General features: G+C 40.3%; 1 protein-coding gene across 1 annotated transcript in view; it reads left to right on the top strand.

Annotated features, from left to right (window-relative positions):
• Positions 1-5,711: 5,711 nt before the first annotated feature.
• The window catches only part of LOC122939420 (cadherin-12-like), a 377,302-nt gene continuing 356,744 nt past the window's right edge, over positions 5,712-26,269 (top strand). The window contains exon 1 of the mRNA XM_044295487.1: positions 5,712-5,790. The gene's annotated coding sequence lies outside the window, so the exon portion shown is untranslated. The remainder of the gene's footprint in view (positions 5,791-26,269) is intronic.

Here is a 26,269-nt window from a genome sequence, read left to right as displayed (position 1 = left end):
AGCATGATGGAACCACCACCATATTTTACTGTAGGTAGCAGGTGTTTTTCTTGGAATGCTGTGTTCTTTTTCCTCCATGCATAACACCCCTTGTTATGGCCAAATAACTCAATTTTAGTTTCATCAGTCCACAGTACCTTATTCCAAAATGAAGCTGGCTTGTCCAAATGTGCTTTAGCCCACCTCAAGCGGCACTTTTTGTGCTGTGGGCGGAGAAAAGGCTTCCTCTGCATCACTCTCACATACAGCATCTCCTTGTGTAAAGTGCGCCGAATGGTTGAACGATGCCCAGTGACTCCATCTGCAGCAAGATGATGTTGTAGGTCTTTGGAGCTGGTCTGTGGGTTGACCCTGACTGTTCTCACCATTCGTCGCTCCTTTCTAGCCGAGATTTTTCTTGGTCTGCCACTTCGAGCCTTAACTTGAACTGAGCCTGTGGTCTTCCATTTCCTCAATATGTTCCTAACTGTGGAAACAGACAGCTGAAATCTCTGAGACAGCTTTCTGTATCCTTCCCCTAGACCATGATGGTGAACAATCTTTGTCTTCAGGTCATTTGAGCGTTGTTTTGAGACCCCCATGTTGCTACTCTTCAGAGAAAATTAAAAGAGGAGGGAAACTTACAATTAACCCTCTTAAATACTCTTTCTCATAATTGGATGTACCTGTGTATGTAAGTCAGGGGTCACTGAGCTTTCCAAGCCAATTTGAGTTCCAATAATTAGTTCTAAAGGTTTTGGAATCAATAAAATGACAACAGTGCCCAAATGTATGCACCTGCCTAACTTTGTTTAAACAATTACAGCACACTTTCTGTAAATCCAATAAACTTAATTTCACTTCTCAAATATCACTGTGTGTGTCTATGATATATTTAACTGACATTTTTTATCGTAACAACCAACGTTTTATACAGGAAAATCATGACGATTAACAAGGTTGCCCAAACTTTCGCATCCCACTGTGTATATATGTATATATATATATATATATATATATATATATATATATATATATTTATTTATTTGGTGGGCTCTCAACATAACTCAACACACAGCCATTAATGTCTAAGCAACAAAAGTGAGCACACCCATAAGTAAAAATGGCCAAATTGTGCCCAAAGTGTAACTATTTTGTGTGGCCACCATTATTTTCCAGCACTGCCTTAACTCTCTTAGGCATAGAGTTCACCTCAGCTTCATAGGTTGCCACTTAAATCCTCTTCTCATCCATGACAATTGGTGGTTGTTAGAGATCTTGTGCTCCTCCACCTTCCATTTAAGGATTCCCTACAGATTCTCAATAGATCTTAGGTCTGAAGACACGATTGGCCAGTCCAGCACCTTTACCCTCAATTTTGTTAGCAAGGCAGAGGTGTGCATGCGGTCGTTATCATGTTGGAATACTGCCCTGTGACCCAGTTTCCAAAGGGAGGGGATCATGCTCTGCTTCAGTATGTCACAGTACATGTCGGCATTCATGTTTCCCTCAATGAACTGTAGCTCCCCACAGCCGGCAGCACTCATGCAGTCACAAACCATGACACTCCCACCACTATGCTTGACTGTAGGCGAGACACACTTTTCTTTGTACTCCTCACCTGGTTGCTGCCATACACACTTGACACCATCTGAACCAAATAAGTGTATCTTGGTCTCATCAGACCACAGGATATGTTTCCAGTAACCCATTTCCTTAGTCTGCTTGTCTTCAGCAAACTGTTTGCAGGCCCCGCCGCATTTGCATGCCACCAATCCCTCTCACAGGTATATTAGGGCATATGTGGATGGCACTATTATGCGGTGGGGGATATGTGGATGGCACTGTTATGGGGGGGGAGATCTGTGGATGGCACTGTTATGGGGTGGGGGATATGTGGATGGCACTGTTATGGGGTGGGGGATCTGTGGGTGACACATATATAGCAGTGCCATCCACAGATCCACCCCCCATAACACTGCCATCCTCAGATCCCACTCCATAGCATTGCCATCCACAGATCACCCCCAGAACAGTGCAATCCACATATCTCCCCCCATAACAGTGCCATCCACAGATCACCCCCCAAACCAGTGCCATCCACAGATACCCCCATAACAGTGCCATCCACAGATCACTCCCCATAACAGTGCCATCCACAGATCACCCCATAACAGTGCCATCCACAGATCAACCCCCCATAACAGTGCCATCCACAGATCCTCCCCCATAACAGTGCCATCCACAGATCCCCCCAATAACAGTGCCATCCACAGATCCCCACATAACAGTGCCATCCACAGATCCACCCATAACAGTGCCACCCACAGATCCCCCCATAACAGTGCCACCCACAGATCCCCCCCATAACAGTGCCATCCACAGATCCCCCATAGTAGTCATACATGCACAGACCACCATTAGTTCAAAACCCACCAAAAGAACACCTTTTGGTTAAAAAATTTTTTTTCTTATTTTCCTCCTCAAAAACGTAGGTGTGTCGTATGGGCCGGTGTGTCTTATAGGGTGAAAAATATGGCAATTTGGCTATTATCATTTACGGGTGTACTCACTTTTGTTGCCAGCAGTTTAGACATTAATGGCTGTGTGTTAGATTATTTTGAGGGCACACTAAATGTTACACAAGCTGTTCACTGACTACTTTACATTTTATCAAAGTGTCATATCTTCAGCGTTGACCCCTGAAAAGATATAATAAAATATTAGCAACAATGAAATGTGAGGGGTGTACTTACTTTTGTGAAATAATATATAGATGGAAAGGTGCTTACTGTAACTTAAAAAAATGTGCTCCATGAAAGATATAACACTGCTGGAAGTATGAACATCAATTCTCCTTCAAACCAAAGGCAATCATTTCCCATCAAAGAAACTCCATTAATGGTAATTTCAGGGACTCATTTCCCTAATCCAACCGATGATTACAACTCTTTAAAACCAGAGACCAGACCCAATGAAAGCAGGTCCCTGTGACTCTATTAACCAAGGGTCCACAGATACCTTAAATGTTTCTGTTTGAAACCTGTCATTCTCCTCAACTAATCAATTATAAGCATACAAATCATGATTAAAAAATCTATTGTTGATAAAAAAAAGTAGGATAGACTGGTTTTAAAACTAGTATGAAGAATATAAGGAAACAACAGAGTGAGGGAGCCCACAGTTCCCTATAAAAAAAACAACTAAGTAAATGTTAACTGTTGATTAAATGTATTTCCCCACTATGGTTAACTTATAACTGTATCTATATCAAACTGGAGTGTTTGTATCAAAGGACCGCACATGGGGTCTCTTCCCAATGAAGGATGAGCCAAGTGCTGGATAATAGTAAATCCAGATCGAGTGAGTTGCAAACAATACCAATTCCAAGATGACAGTCAGGAGATAAGGGCAAAAGCTCTGGCTGGGGGCTCAACTCACAGGTAGGAGAATCCAAATATCAGACAGGTTCACCAGAAGTGACTATCACTTAAGGCATAGATAGAAGTGGTGTGCTTATTCTATTATGTTTCTGAGGTATAACATCTTCCTTCCTCAAGAATAAAGGAGGATGTTACACCTCCGAAACATGTTGGGATGAAGAAGGATGCTATACCTCAGAAACATGTTGGAACAAGCGTGCCACTGTTAATCACGTAATCCTTGCTATAAGCATTCATCACAGTATGAATTTACCATTATCCAGGACTTGCCTCATCCCTCAATGTTAGCAGACCCCAGGTGCTGTCCTTTAATCCAAATACTCCAGCTTGATAGGCAATAGATGATGTCAGGTTAGTTAAATGCAGTGTGGAAATACATTTAATCATAAATAATCTATTGGCTGGTATAATTGTTGAACAATGCTGGTTTCCTAGAAGGGACACCAGGACCAGTACTCGAGCATGTAGAATTGAGACAACTAGTTGCCCAATCATGTTTTTAGTATGTATATGCTAGTAAAGGTGGAGTAAGAGTTGATCGGTGCACACTGATAGGGGACAAATAAGAAAAATACATCTCTAAATTAAGATAACGTCAGTCTGCTCAGTGGAATTATTTAGGGAGCAAAGCAGAAATGTTTTGCATTCATTTTTGGTGTGCTCCCTCATGATCGATTTACTTGCAAATTATCGTTTAAGTGATTTTTTCATGGAGAATTAAAAACAAACAAACAAAAAAAAGACAAGGAACCTTCACTCACTTCAACCAATCTTCTGCTGCTATCCCTCTGATTTAGCATCAGTCCCCAATTTCCTAGCAGAAATTCTAGGAAAGGTCCTCTGAGCTAGTCACTGGCCTTCTGATAACCTATAGTACCCCAGTCAGTGATCAAATAAGCAGGCTTTCCTAGCACTTCCAGTAAGATGACCCAAAACAGGCAGAATATAAAAAAACGAAGCTATATCAGAATGAAAGTAATGTGGGACCATCTATCCCAAGACCCTCCCCCCAAATGAGCTGGTGAGCTTGACATAAATCTGCCTTTTTCTTCTTGGATCTTGGATAGTTCCCCCTCCCCCCCCCCCCCCATCTACTGTCCTCTAATGACCTGGACGTTGTATAATGCATATATTGTGGCATTGGATGCAAATTAATGGGGTTATGGGGAGCACAAACTAATTTTTTCAATACTGCCTAGAATATTGTTCTAATGTTCATAGTGCAGTGCAGCTGTGCAAAGGCTTAATTGGAAATTAAAATGTAATTTTGTAAAATAAAACACAAAAAGAAAAAGAAAACATTTCATAAAAAATTATAAAACTGTACATTTGAGAAACTGGGACTGGTCTTTCGCCTGCTGGTACATTGATCACTGTTTTATACAACTGTCTTCTCTATTTGCACAGTATTATTCATGTCTTACTCTCAGGTGTCATCCTTTATCTTGATTTATTTGGTAATGATGTTTATTTAAGCCAGTTTGCTGTTCTTTCCTGATGTGAAGGTAAAATTGATCATGTTATGTACGCTTGTTCATTAAATCTGCAGAGGAAGAAAAAAATAAAAAAAACTTTTAAAGTAAACAAACAGGCATTTCTGTTTCCTTAGGACATGGTGTGGGATTAGAAAACATGTCTGCAATTTAATTCCTCACCCTCCCCATTAACAGCTCCATCTGTTCTCTGCAATAGAACTTGTGATTGGAGTAATATTAGACATATGTTAAAATAGCATTCTGTTCATGATCTGGAATATTCTGAAATGCTAAAATAGGATCAACTTTAGACATCTTCACTTATTCTCACTTTTCTTATAAAATATACAATTCAATCATAGGAGGTTTTTGCTGCCCATATTTTGAGCTATAATCATCAGTGCACAATGCTAAACAGACGCTTTGTACCACTGAGAACCTTATAATCCCATTATTACTTAGATTCCCCCTTGATTTTCTGCAACAGATACTTGAAGACATGCAGTTTATTATCTTCTGTAGTACTGTGCAGATCATCAGTCTGTTCCAACTCCCTTGTGACAGATACATATTGATATATTTTGCTGAAACTCATACTTAGAATAGTAATACAATAACTACTTTCCTGCAAGTATTTTCATCAGAAATTCTCTACCTTCTTATTGTACTGCAATCGCAGACAATCTTATTGAGAACAGCATAGCATACTAAGGCACCTGTTGCTTAATATCAGTTGAACAGCTGCAGCATGTCTAGAGAGAGAGTGTGTGTTAAATTTAGTACAATATAACACAAGTATATCTTTCTTTTTATCAGCATACACATGACGCTCTTGGAGTGGAGCTGCAGAATACTCTGTGTTATGCCAAAAGGGAGTCCGTCTTGGTAACTATGTAAGTATATTGCTAAATTATTATGTATGCATATGTGTCTGTATGTGTAGCTATATATAGATATATATAATTACTTTTGTCTGAAAATAAATCAGAAAGGGATGTTCATATAATAGAGATGGGATTGTGCAATAATACATAGACTGCAATTGAAAGAGGTGTATATCATAAGGGAATAAAAAGTTGAGGAACAAGAAAGAAACAATGTGAATAAATAGAAATGCAAAGGGAGCAATAAATGGCAAAAATAAAGTATGTAAACCACTAAAAGAGGATCGTAGCGAGGAAGCATTGAAAAACTATAAGGAAAAAATAGCATATGTAAAAGATAAATAGAAGTAAACAAGATGGAGAAAGAGAGAGCCAAAGGAAGTAAAACTAGCCCCAAAATGTTGTTCAATTATATAAATGGCAAAAATGTTAAAGCAGAAAGCATTGGCCCTTTACAGAGTGATGAGGGAGGAGTTGTACAGAGCAATGTGTAGAAAGCATTTTTTTTTTCTCTCCACTGTATTCACTGAGGAAAATGAACTGTAAGATAAAATGCAGAGTGTAAAAATAAACTCTTCATTAAAAGTGGCCTGTCTAAACTGGGAAGAAGTAGAGCAACATCTTAAAAAAATAAAAATAAACAAATATTTAAAGATTCGATAATGACAGGGAGTGTTCCACAGGATTGGAGCTTAGCAAATGTGGTGCCAATGGAGTAAAAAACTGAGGCTGGAAACTATAGGCCGGTAAGTCTAACATCTGTTGGGGGTAAACGGAGGGTTTTTAAAGAAATGCTATTCTAGAGTACCTACCTCAATGAAAATAAGATCATAAAGTTGCATGAGTTCTCCATAGCATTTGATAATCAAACTAATTTAATCAGTTTCTATGAGGTGGCAAGTTCTAGACTTGACTGGGGTGAGTAAATGGATGTCATATACAGTGTGTTGAGTTCTCCATAGCATTTGATACTGTGCCATATAAAAGTTTAGTATATAAAAAAAGGATGCTTGGACTGGGAGGAAATGTGTGTGTTTGGGTAAGTAACTGGTTCAGTGATAGAAAAGGATGGTTATTCATGGAACATACTCAGATTGGGTCACGGGGTACAACAGGGGTTAGTATTGGGCCCCATTCTCCTCAATATATGTATTAATGATCTTGTAATAGGCTTGCACAATACAATATATATATATATTTTTTATGTAGTGGATGTATTTCTGGAGCGCAATAATATTACAGGTTATCATTGCTAGATTTTTGGAGAAGCGTTGTTGATCATGGGAGTTATTCTGATTGCCTGATTCCCAAAAAATGAGGAAAATTTGCTTCCATGTCATGTTTTTTTTTTTTTTTTTTTCTTCCTCTGGATCTCCTTGCAGGATAACACGCTGAACTGTATGATCAAATGTATTTTTTCAGCCTTACAAACTATGTTACTATAACTGTTTTCTTCCAAAAACAATGCCACAAAACTGAAAATGCATAAAGAATGAAAGGGAGTTTGAAAGAGATTTTATTTATTTATTTTTTTCAGATCCTCCTTTCCATTAGTTTTATTTGGCTCAGATTATAATCAAAACTTAAAAATATTTATATAAAAAAATCTATTTGTCCAATATGCTCAGACCTTTCCCACCCTCCTCACTGTCATGTAAGACAACTGTCCGGAGCACAAGCCTACCTGCTCCATCATGTCTGCAGTTGGACAAAAAGATCTTAAAGGCCCAACCCCTTTGCTAAACCCTTTTAATTTGGCCACAAACCTTAGATCTGTGATGGCTAACCTCTGGCACTCCAGCTGTGGTAAAAACTTGATTGGCTGTTCTCAGAACTTCCATAGAAATCGTAATTTCACCACAGCTGGAGTGCCAGAGGCTAGCCATCGCTGCCTTAGATGAAAGAGAGATCAACTGGAGCTTAGCCAGTGATCTCAGCAGAATTTCTACATGTATGTTTTTGCTAGGTTTATGCAGAAAATACTGAAGACTGAAACAGGCAGGTGACTATATCTCTTGTTTACCTTTGCCATCTATTTCTAGGTTTAATGTTCTTTCAAGCATTAGGAGATATGAATTAGCAATTTGAAATTGTATGGGTTTATGCTGTAGTGGCTTGCTACTAGAGGCAGGGGTATGCAGTTTATTTAGAAATATTACTGTCACTTCCTTTAATTAGGAACACCTATTTTAGATTAAAAGGGCTGTCCCATAAAAAGATTTGAGGAATATCTCTAGGAGATATCATGATTTTTAAAGAGGTGTCAGTCCCATCTCTAAGACCCATTAATTTCTAAAATGAGACTCCCAAAGTTAAGAAAGTGCAGCTGTGCCTGCGCCTGCACATTTCAACATTTATGGCAGATCTTACTCATGTGCCATAAATGTTGAAATTGGACAACTCATTTCAGGTATGATACATTTTTTATGTCAATAATGCTTTATGACATTGCATCCATGTCCAGAAAGGTGTGTAACTGGCTCTCACTTCTGCACAACTGGAACATGAAATAGTGTATTTTACTTTCAACATGAAATTAAAAATAACATATAAATGTGAGGAGGCCAAAAAAAGCTCATGGCATCTCCTGGGAAGTGTCAACTCCCTATTACACTAAAAAAACAGTGTACAGTATGATGAGATGGCATATGACACAAGTAAAGATGAGCGAATCAAAGTTGACAAATTGGAATTCAATCCGAATTTCATAAATTATTCGATTTGCACCAAATCCGAATTTCCTCACGCTTCGTGGTAATGAATCACATTATTTCCTTAAATGGCTGCTGCACATGTTAGGACATGGAGCAAGGAACTCTGGGAACAAGGGATCACCCATAATGCCATGCATGCAGCCAATCATCAGCCAGCCAGCCCTGTGATGTCACAGCCATTTAAATAGCCTCAGCCATCTTGGCCATTTTCCAGGGTTGTTAGTGCAGGGAAAGACGTTAGCAGGTGCTAGGGACAGTGCTAGGAAAGACTTGAAAACTTATATTTTGCTTAATAGAAGTTTAGGGAAAGAGCATTATAAGTATAGGGAAAGCATAGGGAGGAATTATTCCACAGTATTGAAGCAGAACAGGGGAGTGTACAGCCTGGGTAATATAAACAATCCTATTACACCTTGCTGTACTGACTGTGGATCCAAATTGCCATTATACTGTTGCTCATTACAGGTTTGCAATACCTTTGTAATTCCAGCAAACCGTTCTTGTTATTGGAGTCTTATTAACCCTTGTGCAGTGCAGTTATATATATGCTCTAAAGCCTTTTTATGTCATGTATTAATTGGAGAAAAAAAAGGGGCTTATTAGCCATTGAGTGTTGAAGTGAGAAAATGACAGCCCTTTTTGGCGTGTATTAGTGGCAAAAAATATATATTATTTGAAGTTCACGGCTGCAGTTAGTTGTTCTAAAGTCTTTTTTGGGCGTGTATTAGTGGGGGAAAAGAAAAAGGGCTTATTAGCTGTTGTATGGTGAAGTGAGAAAATTACAGCCCTTTTTGGTGTGTATTAGTGTTGCAAAAAAAGTATTATTTGCCATTCACGGCAGCAGTTATATGTTCTAAAGCTTTTTGTTGTTGTGTATTAGTGGGGGAAAAAGGGTGTGGTGAAGTGAGAAAATTACAGCCTTTTTTGCTGTGTATTAGTGGCAAAAAAAAATATTATTTGCCATTCATGGCCGCATTTATATGTTATAAAGCCTTTTTTTGTTGTGTATTAGTGGGGGGAAAAAGAAAAAAAAAATATTAGCTGTTGTGTCGTGAAGTGGGAAAATGACAGCTCTTTTTGACATGTATTAGTTGCAAAAAAAAAGTATTTGCCGTTCACGGCGCAGTTATATCTTCTAAAGCCTTTTTTAGTTGTGTATTAGTGGGGGGAAAGGGGCTTATTAGCCATTGTGTGGTAAAGTGGGATAATTACAACCCTTTTTGGTGTGTATTTGTGTACACCCCAAAAACGCTATTTGCCGTTCAGCTGTGAAATGCCATTGTACTACAGCTATTTATGGGGTATATTAATGGGATAGATACGTACAGCCTATTAGCCATTCTATATATATATATATATATATATATATGTTATATATTCTAAAACGTGTATCAGAGCTTATTAGCCATTGTACGTTGAAGTGAGAAAATGACTGCCTTTTTTGGCGTGTATTTGTATAAAAAATATTATTTGCAGTTCATCGGTGAAGTTCCATTGTACTACAGCTATTTACGGGGTGTATTAATAGGATATATATACGTACAGCCTATTAGCCGTTCTGCGATGAATTGTGATTGTTATATTTATTTTATTTGGGTATATTAATAGGAAAAAGTATACATCTTATTTAGTTAGTCTGCAGTGAACCAGCATTGCTATACAGCCATTGTTGGGGTGTATTAATGGGAAAAATAAGTATGTGTTATTAGCCGTTCTGCAGTGAATTTACATTGTCATGCAGACATTGTCATTCAGTAATGAAATTTTTTTGTGATACAGCCTTTTTTTAATAAATATTGGTCGGTGAATGTAGACTTTCTTCTATAGAGACTGAGTAATTGCTAGCAATTCAGTGGTGAAATTTGTTTGTGGTCCACTGGGTAAATATGGTTCCTGCCCAGCCACACGAGCAACTTGGCCAGGTGACACCACTTCCGCCTCCACGTTCTGACACCGTTGGTCCTGCAACAATGTCCGCCTCTGCTTCTTCATCCTCCACCGTGACCTCAGCCTCCACTGCAGGGACAATTCACAGTGCTCCTCCAGCATACCACATGTGCCTGGCAAGGTGGTGTCATGCTGTTCTACACCACGTTTGCCTGGGTGAACTGATTCACACAGGGGAGGAACTGCTACGTGTCCTTCAGCAAGAAATCTAATCCTGGCTTTCTCCGTGACAACTCAAAGTTGGAAACCATTGTGACCGAAAATGGAAAGAACGTGGTGTCAGCGCTCTGTCAAGGAGGGCTGAGTCATGTGCCCTGAATGGTGTTTATGTTCAATCTGGTTGTAAAGTAGTTCCTGAAGTCCTTCACCCATCTGCAAGACATCCTAATAATGGCCAGGAAACTTTGCATGCATTTCAGCCACTCGTACACCACAAAGCGCACGCTCCTTAACCACTTCAGCCCCGCTAGGTGAAACCCCCTTCATGACCAGGCCACTTTTTACACTTCGGCACTACACTACTTTCACCGTTTATTGCTCGGTCATGCAACTTACCACCCAAATGAATTTTACCTCCTTTTCTTCTCACTAATAGAGCTTTCATTGGGTGGTATTTCATTGCTGCTGGCATTTTTACTTTTTTTGTTATTAATCAAAATGTAACGATTTTTTTGCAAAAAAATGACATTTTTCACTTTCAGCTGAAAAATTTTGCAAAAAAAACGACATCCATATATAAATTTTTCGCCAAATTTATTGTTCTACATGTCTTTGATAAAAAAAAAATGTTTGGGCAAAAAAAAAATGGTTTGGGTAAAAGTTATAGCATTTACAAACTATGGTACAAAAATGTGAATTTCCGCTTTTTGAAACAGCTCTGACTTTCTGAGCACCTGTCATGTTTCCTGAGGTTCTACAATGCCCAAACAGTAGAAAACCCCCACAAATGACCCCATTTCGGAAAGTAGACACCCTAAGGTATTCGCTGATGGGCATAGTGAGTTCATAGAACTTTTTATTTTTTGTCACAAGTTAGCGGAAAATGATGATGATTTTATTTTTTTTATTTTTTCTTACAAAGTCTCATATTCCACTAACTTGCGACAAAAAATATAAAATTCTAGGAACTCACCATGCCCCTCACAGAATACCTTGGGGTGTCTTCTTTCCAAAATGGGGTCACTTGTGGGGTAGTTATACTGCCCTGGCAATTTAGGGGCCCAAATGTGTGAGAAGAACTTTGCAATCAAAATGTGTAAAAAATGACCGGTGAAATCCAAAAGGTGCACTTTGGAATATGTGCCCCTTTGCCCACCTTGGCAGCAAAAAAGTGTGACACATCTGGTATCGCCGTACTCAGGAGAAGTTGGGGAATGTGTTTTGGGGTGTCATTTTACATATACCCATGCTGGGTGAGAAAAATATCTTGGTCAAATGCCAACTTTGTATAAAAAAATGGGAAAAGTTGTATTTTGCCAAGATATTTCTCTCATCCAGCATGGGTATATGTAAAATGACACCCCAAAACACATTCCCCAACTTCTCCCGAGTACGGCGATACCAGATGTGTCACACTTTTTTGCTGCCAAGGTGGGCAAAGGGGCACATATTCCAAAGTGCACCTTTCGGATTTCGCAGGCCATTTTTTACACATTTTGATTGCAAGGTACTTCTCACACATTTGGGCCCCTAAATTGCCAGGGCAGTATAACTACGCCACAAGTGACCCCATTTTGGAAAGAAGACACCCCAAGGTATTCCGTGAGGGGCACGGCGAGTTCCTAGAATTTTTTATTTTTTGTCACAAGTTAGCGGAAAATGATGATTTTTCTTTTTTTTTCTTTTTTCCTTACAAAGTCTCATATTCCACTAACTTGCGACAAAAAATAAAAAATTCGAGGAACTCGCCATGCCCCTCACGGAATACCTTGGGGTGTCTTCTTTCCAAAATGGGGTCACTTGTGGCGTAGCTATACTGCCCTGGCAATTTAGGGGCCCATATGTGTGAGAAGTACTTTGCAATCAAAATCTGTAAAAAATTACCGGTGAAATCCGAAAGGTGCACTTTGGAATATGTGCCCCTTTGCCCACCTTGGCAGCATAAAAGTGTCACACATCTGGTATCGCCGTACTCAGGAGAAGTTGGGGAATGTGTTTTGGGCTGTCATTTTACATATACCCATGCTGGGTGAGAGAAATATCTTGGCAAAAGACAACTTTTCCCATTTTTTTACACAAAGTTGGCATTTGACCAAGATATTTTTCTCACCAGGCATGGGTATATGTAAAATGACACCCCAAAACACATTGCCCAACTTCTCCTGAGTACGGCGATACCAGATGTGTCACACTTTTTTGCTGCCAAGGTGGGCAAAGGGGCACATATTCCAAAGTGCACCTTTCGGATTTTGCAGGGCATTTTCTACACATTTTGATTGCAAAGTTCTTCTCACACATTTGGGCCCCTAAATTGCCAGGGCAGTATAACTACCCCACAAGTGACCCCATTTTGGAAAGAAGACACCCCAAGGTATTCCGTGAGGGGCATGGCGAGTTCCTAGAATTTTTTATTTTTTGTCGCAAGTTAGTGGAATATGAGACTTTGTAAGGAAAAAAGAAAAAAAAAGAAAAATCATCATTTTCCGCTAACTTGTGACAAAAAATAAAAAATTCTAGGAACTCGCCGTGCCCCTCACGGAATACCTTGGGGTGTCTTCTTTCCAAAATGGGGTCACTTGTGGCGTAGTTATACTGCCCTGGCAATTTAGGGGCCCAAATGTGTAAGAAGTACCTTGCAATCAAAATGTGTAAAAAATGGCCTGCGAAATCCGAAAGGTGCCCCTTTGCCCACCTTGGCTGCAAAAAAGTGTCACACATGTGGTATCGCCGTACTCAGGAGAAGTTGGGCAAATGTGTTTTGGGGGGTCATTTTACATATACCCATGCTGGGTGAGAGAAATATCTTGGCAAAAGACAACTTTTCCCATTTTTTTATACAAAGTTGGCATTTGACCAAGATATTTTTCTCACCCAGCATGGGTATATGTAAAATGACACCCCAAAACACATTCCCCAACTTCTCCTGAGTACGGCGATACCACATGTGTGACACTTTTTTGCAGCCAAGGTGGGCAAAGGGGCCCAAATTCCTTTTAGGAGGGCATTTTTAGACATTTGGATCCCAGACTTCTTCTCACACTTTCGGGCCCCTAAAAAGCCAGGGCAGTATAAATACCCCACATGTGACCCCACTTTGGAAAGAAGACACCCCAAGGTATTCAATGAGGGGCATGGCGAGTTCCTAGAATTTTTTTTTTTTTGCATAAGTTAGCGGATATTGATTTTTTTTGTTGTTTTTTTCTCACAAAGTCTCACTTTCCGCTAACTTAGGACAAAAATTTCAATCTTTCATGGACTCAATATGCCCCTCACGGAATACCTTGGGGTGTCTTCTTTCCGAAATGGGGTCACATGTGGGGTATTTATACTGCCCTGGCTTTTTAGGGGCCCTAAAGCGTGAGAAGAAGTCTGGAATATAAATGTCTAAAAATGTTTACGCATTTGGATTCCGTGAGGGGTATGGTGAGTTCATGTGAGATTTTATTTTTTGACACAAGTTAGTAGAATATGAGACTTTGTAAGAAAAAACAAAAACAAACAAAAAATTTCCGCTAACTTGTGCCAAAAAAAAATGTCTGAATGGAGCCTTACCAGGGGGGGGGGGGGGGTGATCAATGACAGGGGGGTGATCACCCATATAGACTCCCTGATCACCCCCCTGTCATTGATCACCCCCCCTGTAAGGCTCCATTCAGACATCCGCATGATTTTTTACGGATCCATGGATACATGGATCGGATCCACAGAACGCATGCGGACGTCTGAATGGAGCCTTACAGGGGGGTTATCAATGACAGGGGGTGATCAGGGTAATCAGGGTGATCACCCCCCTGTCACTGATCACCCCCCCTGTAAGGCTCCATTCAGACATCCGCATGATTTTTTACGGATCCATGGATACATGGATCGGATCCACAAAACGCATGCGGACGTCTGAATGGAGCCTTACAGGGGGGTTATCAATGACAGGGGGTGATCAGGGTAATCGGGGTGATCACCCCCCTGTCACTGATCACCCCCCCTGTAAGGCTCCATTCAGACATCCGCATGATTTTTTACGGATCCATGGATACATGGATCGGATCCACAAAACGCATGCGGACGTCTGAATGGAGCCTTACAGGGGGGTTATCAATGACAGGGGGTGATCAGGGTAATCGGGGTGATCACCCCCCTGTCACTGATCACCCCCCCTGTAAGGCTCCATTCAGACATCCGCATGATTTTTTACGGATCCATGGATACATGGATCGGATCCACAGAACGCATGCGGACGTCTGAATGGAGCCTTACAGGGGGGTTATCAATGACAGGGGGTGATCAGGGTAATCAGGGTGATCACCCCCCTGTCACTGATCACCCCCCCTGTAAGGCTCCATTCAGACATCCGCATGATTTTTTACGGATCCATGGATACATGGATCGGATCCACAAAACGCATGCGGACGTCTGAATGGAGCCTTACAGGGGGGTTATCAATGACAGGGGGTGATCAGGGTAATCGGGGTGATCACCCCCCTGTCACTGATCACCCCCCCTGTAAGGCTCCATTCAGACATCCGCATGATTTTTTACGGATCCATGGATACATGGATCGGATCCACAGAACGCATGCGGACGTCTGAATGGAGCCTTACAGGGGGGTTATCAATGACAGGGGGTGATCAGGGTAATCAGGGTGATCACCCCCCTGTCACTGATCACCCCCCCTGTAAGGCTCCATTCAGACATCCGCATGATTTTTTACGGATCCATGGATACATGGATCGGATCCACAGAACGCATGCGGACGTCTGAATGGAGCCTTACAGGGGGGTTATCAATGACAGGGGGTGATCAGGGTAATCAGGGTGATCACCCCCCTGTCACTGATCACCCCCCCTGTAAGGCTCTATTCAGACATCCGCATGATTTTTTATGGATCCATGGATCGGATCCACAGAACGCATGCGGACGTCTGAATGGAGCCTTACAGGGGGGTTATCAATGACAGGGGGTGATCAGGGAGTGTATATGGGTGATCACCCGCCTGTCATTGATCACCCTCCATTCAGACGTCCGCATGTGTTTTGCGGATCCGATCCATGTATCCATGGATCCGTAAAAATCATGCGGATGTCTGAATGGAGCCTTACAGGGGGGGTGATCAGTGACAGGGGGGTGATCAATGACAGGGGGTGATCAGGGAGTGTATATGGGTGATCACCCGCCTGTCATTGATCACCCCCCTGTAAGGCTCCATTCAGACGTCCGTATGCTTTTTGCGGATCCGATCCATGTATCCGTGGATCCGTAAAAATCATACGGACGTCTGAACGGAGCCTGACAGGGGGGTGATCAATGACAGGGCGGTGATCAATGACAGGGGGGTGATCAGGGAGTTTATATGGGGTGATCATGGGTGATCGGGGGTTTATAAGGGGTTAATAAGTGACGGGGGGGGTGTAGTGTAGTGTGGTGTTGGGTGCGACTGTACTGACCTACCTGAGTCCTCTGGTGGTCGATCCTAACAAAAGGGACCACCAGAGGACCAGGTAGGAGGTATATTAGACGCTGTTATGAAAACAGCGTCTAATATACCTGTTAGGGGTTAAAAAATTCGGATCTCCAGCCTGCCAGCGAACGATCGCCGCTGGCATGCTGGAGATCCACTCGCTTACCTTCCGTTCCTGTGAGCGCGCGCGCCTGTGTGCGCGCGTTCACAGGAAATCTCGGCTCTCGCGGGAGGACGCGTATATGCGTCCACCCAGAAGAGCAGGACCGCCGCCAGGACGCAATCCTGCGTACGGCGGTCCTGAGGTGGTTAAGCTGCAGCAGCAAAACGGCGCCCCCCAACTATGTAACATTTACACCCGTTAGAATTCCACCCTCCATATGTTTTACCGACTATTCAAACAGAGAAAAGCCATAAACAATTTCTTGATGATCCAAGCAGACATATGTACTCACTTGTGTAACTACAATGTTAGTCAGTGGCAGCTCATGCGTGACTCCTGCCATTTGCACTCTCTTTGAGGAGGCCACTTTGTTTGTCAGTCGCCAGTACTACGGGATGCAAAACAACATTTTACTGATTAATATCCTGGAAAAGATGCTGGTAAATCTGTCTGGTCAGGGGACTAGAGAGCTGGCGCCTACATCTCATGGCCAAATGAGCCCTGAGGAGGAGGAGGAGGACATTGGAGCACAAGCAATGTTTAGCAAAAAAGGTGGTTTTCTACATAGGTGACCGGAGAGGAGGAGCAGGAGTAACGGGAGGAGCAGTATGGAGATGAGGAAGATGAGGCGGTTGACCCAGGCACACCGTGGCAGAATGCAGTGGACACGGAGGCAGGGACTCTGTACTTGTGCAAATGGCCCGATGCATGCTCGCTTGCTTGCGTAGTGACAAGGAAAGGAGGAAGTATATAATGATCTGGAATATTTAAGACATAACTTTTACTTCTTATACATTAAAAGATATATCCCTCAATATTAATGTGAATACAATTTCCCACGATCCCGCACACAAGGGACGCATTGGAAACAGAAACAACCGTGTCCACACTTATACATTCAGTGTAAGACACTAAAAGGTAACAAGAGTCGATATGCACTAGCACCTTACAGTAGGTGCACAATAGTACGGTAGCAATGGCCGGTATGCACTGGCACCTTAAGTACACAATTAAGCAATGATGTTGGAAACAACATATAACAGTATATACATAATGCGGCATCAAAGAAAAAACTGAATGATTTGGTGCCAAAAGTCACCATGCAAGAGAGTGCACAGCTGCGCCTGTATCACAAAGGTGCACGGCGGCACCAATGAAACCCAGTGTCCTACCCTACAGATGATGGAATCTTCAGACACCTTTGTTTCACAGTTTCTTGACAGGGTGGTCCGGTTCGATGGTGGGAGGTCCTTGAGATATGAGGGAGTTACAGGAAGATAATCCTATATGTCCCTGGATGACCCTATAGGGCCCTACAATAGCCCTATTGGTCTATCCACGGAGTGTCCAACTAGTTGGGCCCCCGTCTGAAACCTAACCCTGGAATAGCGTTCCCTATTTTGCCCTGAAAATATCCCAACATGCACATTTCTGAGGCGGAAATAAAACCTCTCATTAGAGAAAACATAAAAAGTGGGCTATGAGTAATTCACTTGCTGGAGAAAATATTCACCAACAAGCGCTTGCTGGAAAAAATGCCCACCAGCAAATACAAAACCACTGGGAAAGATAACTCCCAGTGAAATAAAATACACAGATAAGTGCCAAAAAAAAGGGAAGAGGGGCAGATGGAAGACCTCCTCCCCTAGTTGTGGTGCACGATTGACGCCGCAGGCATAGATGTTACCTATTCACATTGATCTTTCATTAATATTGAGGGATATATCTTTTAATGTATAAGAAGTAAAAGTTATGTCTTAAATATTCCAGATCACTATTCACTTCCTTCTTTCCTTGATTTATGCGAGTGATCATATATATATGAACATCAATTTTTAGATTTTGCTTGCATAGTGACAGCTGAATATTCACCATTCGGCAGTGGGATGACTTCTGGCTCTCCACCTTGTTGGACCCTGTCTACCGGTCCAAAATAGGGGCCTTTTTTACACCCGCTGAGAGGGAGGACAAACTGAACTACTATAGAGACATCCTATGTAGTCAGTTGGCCGCTGCCTATCTGCGCCATTGTCCATCCTCTCGCAGGTCTGACAGGGGGGCCCTTAGCACTCTCATTCCATTGCCATGGCTGCTGGGGAGGGGTGGGGTGCGGTGGCCGGAGCAGTACCAGATCCATCAGCAGCAGCCTGATCCTAGAGTCGCTAATGAGCAGATTTCTTCACCCGCATAGTGAAGAAACTACTCACCAGCAGCTAGACATAGAGCAGAACCTGAACCAGCAGGTGGTGGCATCATTGAAGATCCACTGGATTACTGGGCAGCCAAACTCGATTTGTTGCTGCAACTGGCCGAATTTGCCCTGGAAAAGCTGCCTTCCCAGCCAGTAGTGTGGCATCAGAGCTGGTGTTTAGTGAGGAGGGGGCCATAGTTATCCCAAGGAGAAGATGTCTGTCCACCCAAAATGTGGAGAAACTGACTTTTGTGAATATCAGGCATGGATCAGCCAGGAATTCCACCCACCAATGCCTGATGCATCAGATTAGATCATCCATGCTGCCTCACCGAAAAAGAGACTGGTTTCTTCTGGCTACCTGCATCAGCTACCATTCTGATGCTGTCACCCGCCTGATGCCACATATCTGATGCCAAGTGTTCCTTTTTACACCCACCATCGTCAGTGGGTACTGTTATTGCTACCCACCTCCCCGGGTCACTCTGTGGTCTCCTCATACTGCTGATGCTGCCACCTAAACACTATGTCACCTTGCCACTCTGTGGTATCCTCATGCTGCTGCCACTGCCACAGTATTTCACCTTGCCAGTCTTTGTCCTCTTTATGCTGCTGATGCCACCTCCACACTATGTCACTGGGCCACTCTGGGGTCTTCACATGCTGCTTTCACCTAACCACTTTGTTATTGGGCCACTCTGTGGATTTCTCAAGCTGTTCTCCCACCCTCCTCCACTCCTGGATCCACTCCTGCTTTTTTGGCATTAGCAACACTGATGGATTACTGACTAAATGCTGATCGAGTGAAGACCGATGCTCAACAGACAGGATCCATTTTTTATTTTTTTTTTGGTTTTAAAAGTTTTATTGAATAAATCAGTACAATACAAAAATAGAGCAGAAGAGAAGTAAACAAACTCCTCTACTCTTATATATAAGAAGAACAGAATACAGGTCTGTCAAATATTAATTATACAATAAGTATAATAAGACGGCATCCAAGGGGTTAATCGGTATAGAAAATCCCATGGAAAATATGGAAGATATACTTTAGAAAAAGGACATTTAAAAACCAGGTGGCAATTATTAATCTAAAATGTCTGTTAATTACCTTAAGTTTTAGTGATATGATCCATCCGAGACGGTCCCAAGCGGAAGCAGCAGCACCGTCTGAGCAACTCAACGTCCAACAATCTAAGAAGGGTTAGGAAATAAGTAGGTGGGAAGACAGATGGGGTAGGCCCTAGATGCTGTATATCTAAGGATAATGTTGATAGTGCTAATCTCTGTCTAATAGCCTCTAAAGGAAATCCATTGCCTCCAGATCTTTAGAAACTTATGATGGGATCTCAGTTCCCATGAGGATAACTCCTCTAATCGGTAAATTTGATCTAAGGATCCATTTTTTGAGGGGTTATTGCTCTGATGGATCAGAGGAAGGGCAAAATAATCAGTGACGTCAACACAAACTTACCGCTAACACTCTCTCCACTCTGTTGGGGGGCTCTACTTGTATAAGCGTTTAATAGAACAGGTTCTTTAGACTTATCTATGTGGAATCAACTGATGATGGTGTAAAAGGTGTGCGCTCTTTCACGCTATAGAAGAATCTTGGGCCTATACATGGTTCTTTATATCTGGCGCTAACATTGACCTGTAAGGCTGAGTTCACACTTGAGTTATTTGGTCAAATTTCGCCCCGTAATTGACCAAATGTGTGAAGTCATTCCAAGAGCGACACCTGTCACCTGTGTGTCATACTGATTCACAGTATTGTTTTACTACCACAGAAGACTCCCTAAGCGTGTTACTGAAAGACACAGTGTTCTATACCACTATACAGGCTCTCTGCAGCCAGGCAGTAGCTGTTTTTTAACACAATTCACCACAAATAAATTTGGATCAAATTAAATTTTTTCTGAAAATTCAGCGAACCAACCGAATCACATTTTTTAGAAATTCTCTCATCTCTAGATACAAGCCCTGGGAACTGATGGAACAATAGGAGGCTACCCAGTAGATCGTATCACAGCCAAAACAAGAGGTAGGGTAATATTTTATGTGAGCACCCATATTAGTAATCAACTAGTTGCATAACTATTTGGATCTATTGGACCTCTGAAAGCAACTCTGTCAAAAAACCCTTCCTTTCTTTTTCTTGAATCTGGATATTCTGGACCACTGGTGACAGACAATAGCAACTCCTGTAGACCCCATCAAAAGCCTGATAAGGTGTTTTGATGGTATATAGAATATTTGCTGGTGTTGTATATGTACGGTTTCCTGTACATGTGGATCACTGGTTTCCTTTTTAAAGTAATATAGAAAAAGAGAGGTAGGACCCTGGAAGAGGCTAAACATATTACACATGGTTTTCAAGTCCAACCTATAATCCTACCACAGAGTTCTACTTTGGGAGATTGCAGTAAACTAGTAGTATACTACTATATATAGCTAAACCAGTGAAAATATTTCTATATACTCATAGCTGCATATTTTTCAGAAACTGTAAATTTACTACATTAAAACAGTCTAGTTTTTTTTTTTCCCCTATGAGGCTGAGGATAACATTTTTGTGTTATCAGCCTTTTAATCTTTAATAAATCCCAACAGCAGAAAAAAAACCTTTTGATACATTTATGATAGTAAAAATGTGCACAACAATAGAAAGCTCTGACCATGATTTTATGCTCCAATAACTTTAATCAAGGTTAGTTTCTACACTTTGATGTACGTTAGTCTCATGGTGAACTACAAAAGAATGCTTGCTTTTAGAGACAAAATCTTCCCGCAAGGCTTGTACTCATAGTAAATATGCTGTCATTGGATTATAAGTCCAAAAACTAATGATGCAACGGCAAGAAAATGTTTTCTTATGCACTTAGCTTAATCTCACTTTACAAAATTTTGTTTAGAGTAGCATGCTGCTGACAAAGTATTACTTTGGAATAAACATTAATACCATCTTATTCTGTTTTTATGGTGTTCATTTTTTGTAATTGGAATCTCATTATTGAGTTGTCATGATCTGGTTCATAAAACTTTATGGTTTTGTTTTCCATGTTGCACATGCATAAATGCTATATTGTTTATTTCATATATAATAAAACACTTTTACAGTACATCCTGCAGTGCTCTCTTGTTTTGCACTATTCAGCAATTGCAGTCTTAGTCTAGTTTGTAGTCTATTTTTGCTTGACTTATACATTCATTAAAAAGAAAATTGGGCCTATTGAAGTATTCCTAAAAATGTTTCACAATTAATACATATTGTGAGTAAGTAATTGATGCTCAAGTAATATTAAGAAAATAGTAGAACAATAATAGGATAATAAAGTGGAAAATAAAAAGCAGCTACAAAAGGGTATAGGAGTATATATATATATATTTTTTTTTTGTTAAAAAGGAGTTACAGAAAACCCATTTGTGGAACTTCTCTTTAAAATGGTTTACCACCTTCATGTACTCTATTGGGGAATTATGAGATAACAGAGTAGGACCCCTTGTCCATTTCTCATAAACTCATTGATTAAAATTGCAAACATGCAATTCTTTATGGTGGCACTACAGGGAAATGTAATACTTACTGACAGGTTTTTGGCAGGTATTTGCTGATTGTTGGGGGTCCTAACAGTGAGACAGTCTGTGATCTGCTTATTGTCAAAGTACTCTTTTAACCAGTAGTGATGACCAAAGAATTATCACTTTGAAGTAATTATTGCATGTATTACTGTAGATTTATGGGAATTTTATAATGTTTAATTTCCCTGGTGGGGCGCTGAATGACAATTTGCTTCCAGGTGCTCTCACAGATAAAAGTGATCTCTCATAGTCCAGTTTAGTTATGACTGTAGCGTGAAAAAGAGCCAGCTCCCACAACACAGTCAAGCATGACATGTTTGGCTTTAGATTAAGTAGATGGCTTGGTCTAGTGAGTAATAAAATCCTAATTTTTCTTAATCAAATGGTAAAAATAATTTCTCATATAGAGCTCCATCGTGATAAAGCTCTACAGGAATAGTGATTTTTAACATGTGAATAATAAAAAAAAATAGCATTTTATCACACGCTAGACCCAGCCATGTACTTTATCCAGTTTGATTATATATTACCGTAAATAGATTTGAAGACAGTTCAGTCAAAAGTCAGACAAAAATAGAAAAAAAATAATAAGGAAAATGTCTATAGAGGATTTAAATTGTCACATTTGTCGTTATTGTATGAGGAGTTGCAGTATCTAATTTAACTCCTTAAGGACACAGCCATATTTCACCTTAAGGACCAGGCCATTTTTTGTAAATCTGACCAGTGTCATTTAAGTGGTGATAAGTTTAAAACGCTTTGACTTATCAAGGCCATTCTGAGATTGTTTTTTCATCACATATTGTACTTCATGATACTGGTAAAATGGAGTAAAAAAAAATATAAACATTTTTATTTATAAAAAATGAATAAATTGCCAAAAATGCCAAAGATTAGCAAATTTCCAAGTTTCAATTTCTCTACTTCTATAATACATAGTAATACCTACAAAAATAGTTATTACTTTACATTCCCCATATATCTAATTCATGTTAGGATCATTTTGGGAATGACATTTTATTTTTGGGGGACGTTACAAGGCTTAGAAGTTTAGAAGCAAATTTTCAAATTTCTCAGAAATTTTCAAAAAAACAACTTTTTAAGGACCAGTTCAGGTCTGAAGTCATTTTGTGAGGCTTATATAATATAAACCACCCAAAAAAGACCCCATTCTAGAAACTACACCCCTGAAGGTATTCAAAACTGATATTACAAACTTTGTTAACCCTTTAGGTGTTCCACAAGAATAATGGAAAATAGAGATACAATTAAAAAATTTCACTTTTTTGGCAGATTTTCCATCTTAATAATTTTTTTTCCAGTAACAAAGCAAGGGTTAACAGCCAAACAAAACTCAATATTTATGGCTCTGATTCTGTAGTTTACAGAAACACCCCATATGCGGTCGTAAACTGCTGTACAGGCACATGGCAGGGCACAGAAGGAAAGGAATGCCATACAGTTTTTGGAAGGCAGATTTTGCTGGACTGGTTTTTTGACACCATGTCCCATTTGAAGCCCACCTGATGCACCCCTAGAGTAGAAACTCCAAAAAAAGTGACCCCATTTTATAAACTACAGGATAGGGTGGCAGTTTTGTTGGTACTAGTTTATGGTACATATGATTTTTGGTTGCCCTATATTACACTTTTTGTGAGGCAAGGTAAAAAGAAATAGCTTTTTTGGCACCGTTTTATTTATTTTTTGTTATTTACAACATTCATCTGACAGGTTAGACCATGTGGTATTTTTATAGAGCAGGTTGCCACGGATGCGTCGATAAATAATATGTATACAATTTTTTTTATTTATGTAAGTTTTACACAATGATTTCATTTGTTAAACAAAAAAATATCATGTTTTAGTGTCTCCATAGTCTTAGGCAATTATCTTAGGTAGGGTCTTTGCGGTATGAGATGACGGTTTGATTTGCACTATTTTGGGGTGTATATGTATTTTTGATCGCTTGCTATTACTCTTTTTGTGATGTAAGGTGAAAAAAAATGGCTTTTTTGTACCGTTTTTATTTTTAATAATTTATGTAAGTTTTACACAATGATTTCATTTAAAAAAAAAAAAAAAAATCATGTTTTAGTGTCTCCATAGTCTGAGAGCCATTGTATTTTCAGTTTTTAGGCAATTATCTTAGGTAGGGTCTTTGCGGTATCAGATGACGGTTTGATTTGCACTATTTTGGGGTGTATATGTATTTTTGATCGCTTGCTATTACTCTTTTTGTGATGTAAGGTGAAAAAAATGGCTTTTTAATACCGTTTTTATTTTTAATAATTTATGTAAGTTTTACACAATGATTTCATTTTTTAAACAAAAAAAAAATCATGTTTTAGTGTCTCCATAGTCTGAGAGCCATCGTATTTTCAGTTTTTAGGCAATTATCTTAGGTAGGGTCTTTGCGGTATGAGATGACGGTTTGATTTGCACTATTTTGGGGTGTATATGTGTTTTTGATCGCTTGCTATTACTCTTTTTGTGATGTAAGGTGACAAAAATTGGCTTTTTTACACAATTTTTTATTTATTTTTACTGTATTCTCCTGAGGGGTTAGTTCATGTGATATTTTTATAGAACAAGTTATTATTGATGCGGTGATACCTAATATGTATACTTTTTTTATTTATGTAAGTTTTTCACAATAATATCATTATTGGAACAAAAATAAAATCATGTATTAGTGTTTCCATAGTCTGAGAGCCATAGTTTTTTTCAATTTTTGGGCGATTATCTTGGGTAGGTATGATCTTAGGGTGAGATGATGGTTTGATTGGCACTATTTTGGGGTGTGTGTGACTTTTTGATCGCTTGCTATTACACTTTTGATGTAAGGTGACAATAAAAGGGCTTTTTTTTACACTTTTTTTTTTTTTTTACGGTATTCACCTGAGGTGTTGGGTCATGTGATATTTTTATAGAGCATTTTATTAGGGACACGGCGATACCAAATAAGTATATTTTTTTAATGTACGTTTTACACAATACTATCATTTTTGGAACAAAAAAAAAATCATGTTTTAGTGTATCCATAGTCTGAGAGTCATAGTTTATTTTTATTTTTTGGGCAATTGTCTCATGTAGGGGCTCAATTTTTGCTGGTTGAGGTCACGGTTTGATTGGTACTATTTTGGCGTACATACAACTTTTTTGATCACTTTTATTACCTTTTTGGGAAGTAAGGTGGGAAAAATTTCAATATCATCATAGTTTTTATTATTTTATTTTTTATGGCGTTCACTGTGCGGGGAAAGTAACATGACCGTTTTATAGATCAGGTCCTTACAGACGTGGTGATATCAAACATTTTAGGGAATTTAATATTTTTCATTTTTAATCAGTGATAAATTTTTATTTATTTTTTTACTTTTTTTTCCCTTTTTTAATTTTTTTTTTGACCCAGGCCCACTTGGTTCTTGAAGATCCAGTGGGTCTGATGTCTGTATAATACAGTACAGTACACTATATAGAGTACTGCACTGTATTTTCACTTTACAAAGTCTGATTAGACTTCTGCCTTTATTAAAAGTCTAATCAGCACCATGGACAGCCTCTGATCAGCACCATGGACAGCCGGACGCCTGTCAAGGCATCCAGTTGCCATGGTAACCATCGAGCAGAGCCGTGGGTGATGGGGAGGGAGGGGGGGGGGCCCTCTCCCTCTCCCATCTGGGGCTGAAAAGGTACAGCAGCCCCTGATGCGAGAGGGAGGGAGCTCCCTCCCTGTTAACCTCTTCCATACAGTGGTCCCTACGGACCGCGGCATGGAAGGGGTTAAACGCCTGATATCTGTGCCAGCATAGATGTCAGGAATTTCAAGCAGAGTGTCACCAATGTGATGACACTCTGCAAACCGCTTGGCCATCCTGAGAGAGGGGGCGGGGGGATGATCGCATGCCTGCTTGCCCCCCCAGCACTGCCCTGATGATCATGGCCCTCCTGCCCGCACTGCTGCACCGCCCACACCTTCCCATAAAATAAAGGCATTTTGAAGTTTCTGATCCCCGTGGAAACCTCCCGAAAGCGCTGCAAACCGCAGGTCTGAATTGACCTGCGTTTTGCAGCGATTGCCGATACGGTGGAGTCACAGGACCCCCATGGGCATTGACCCTGGGTGCCTGCTGATTGATTTTAGCAGGCACTGGGTTCATAGGACATACCGATACACCCTGTGTCCTTAAAGGGAACGTGTCATGTGGAAATTTGATTATAATCTAACTAATTATATACAATCATTAACTATTAAAAAGTACCTTAGATGTATTCAC

This window comes from Bufo gargarizans, chromosome 5 (genome assembly GCF_014858855.1).
Source record: "Bufo gargarizans isolate SCDJY-AF-19 chromosome 5, ASM1485885v1, whole genome shotgun sequence".
In the NCBI taxonomy this organism is placed as follows: domain Eukaryota; kingdom Metazoa; phylum Chordata; class Amphibia; order Anura; family Bufonidae; genus Bufo; species Bufo gargarizans.
This window is presented reverse-complemented; position numbering and strand designations above follow the sequence as displayed.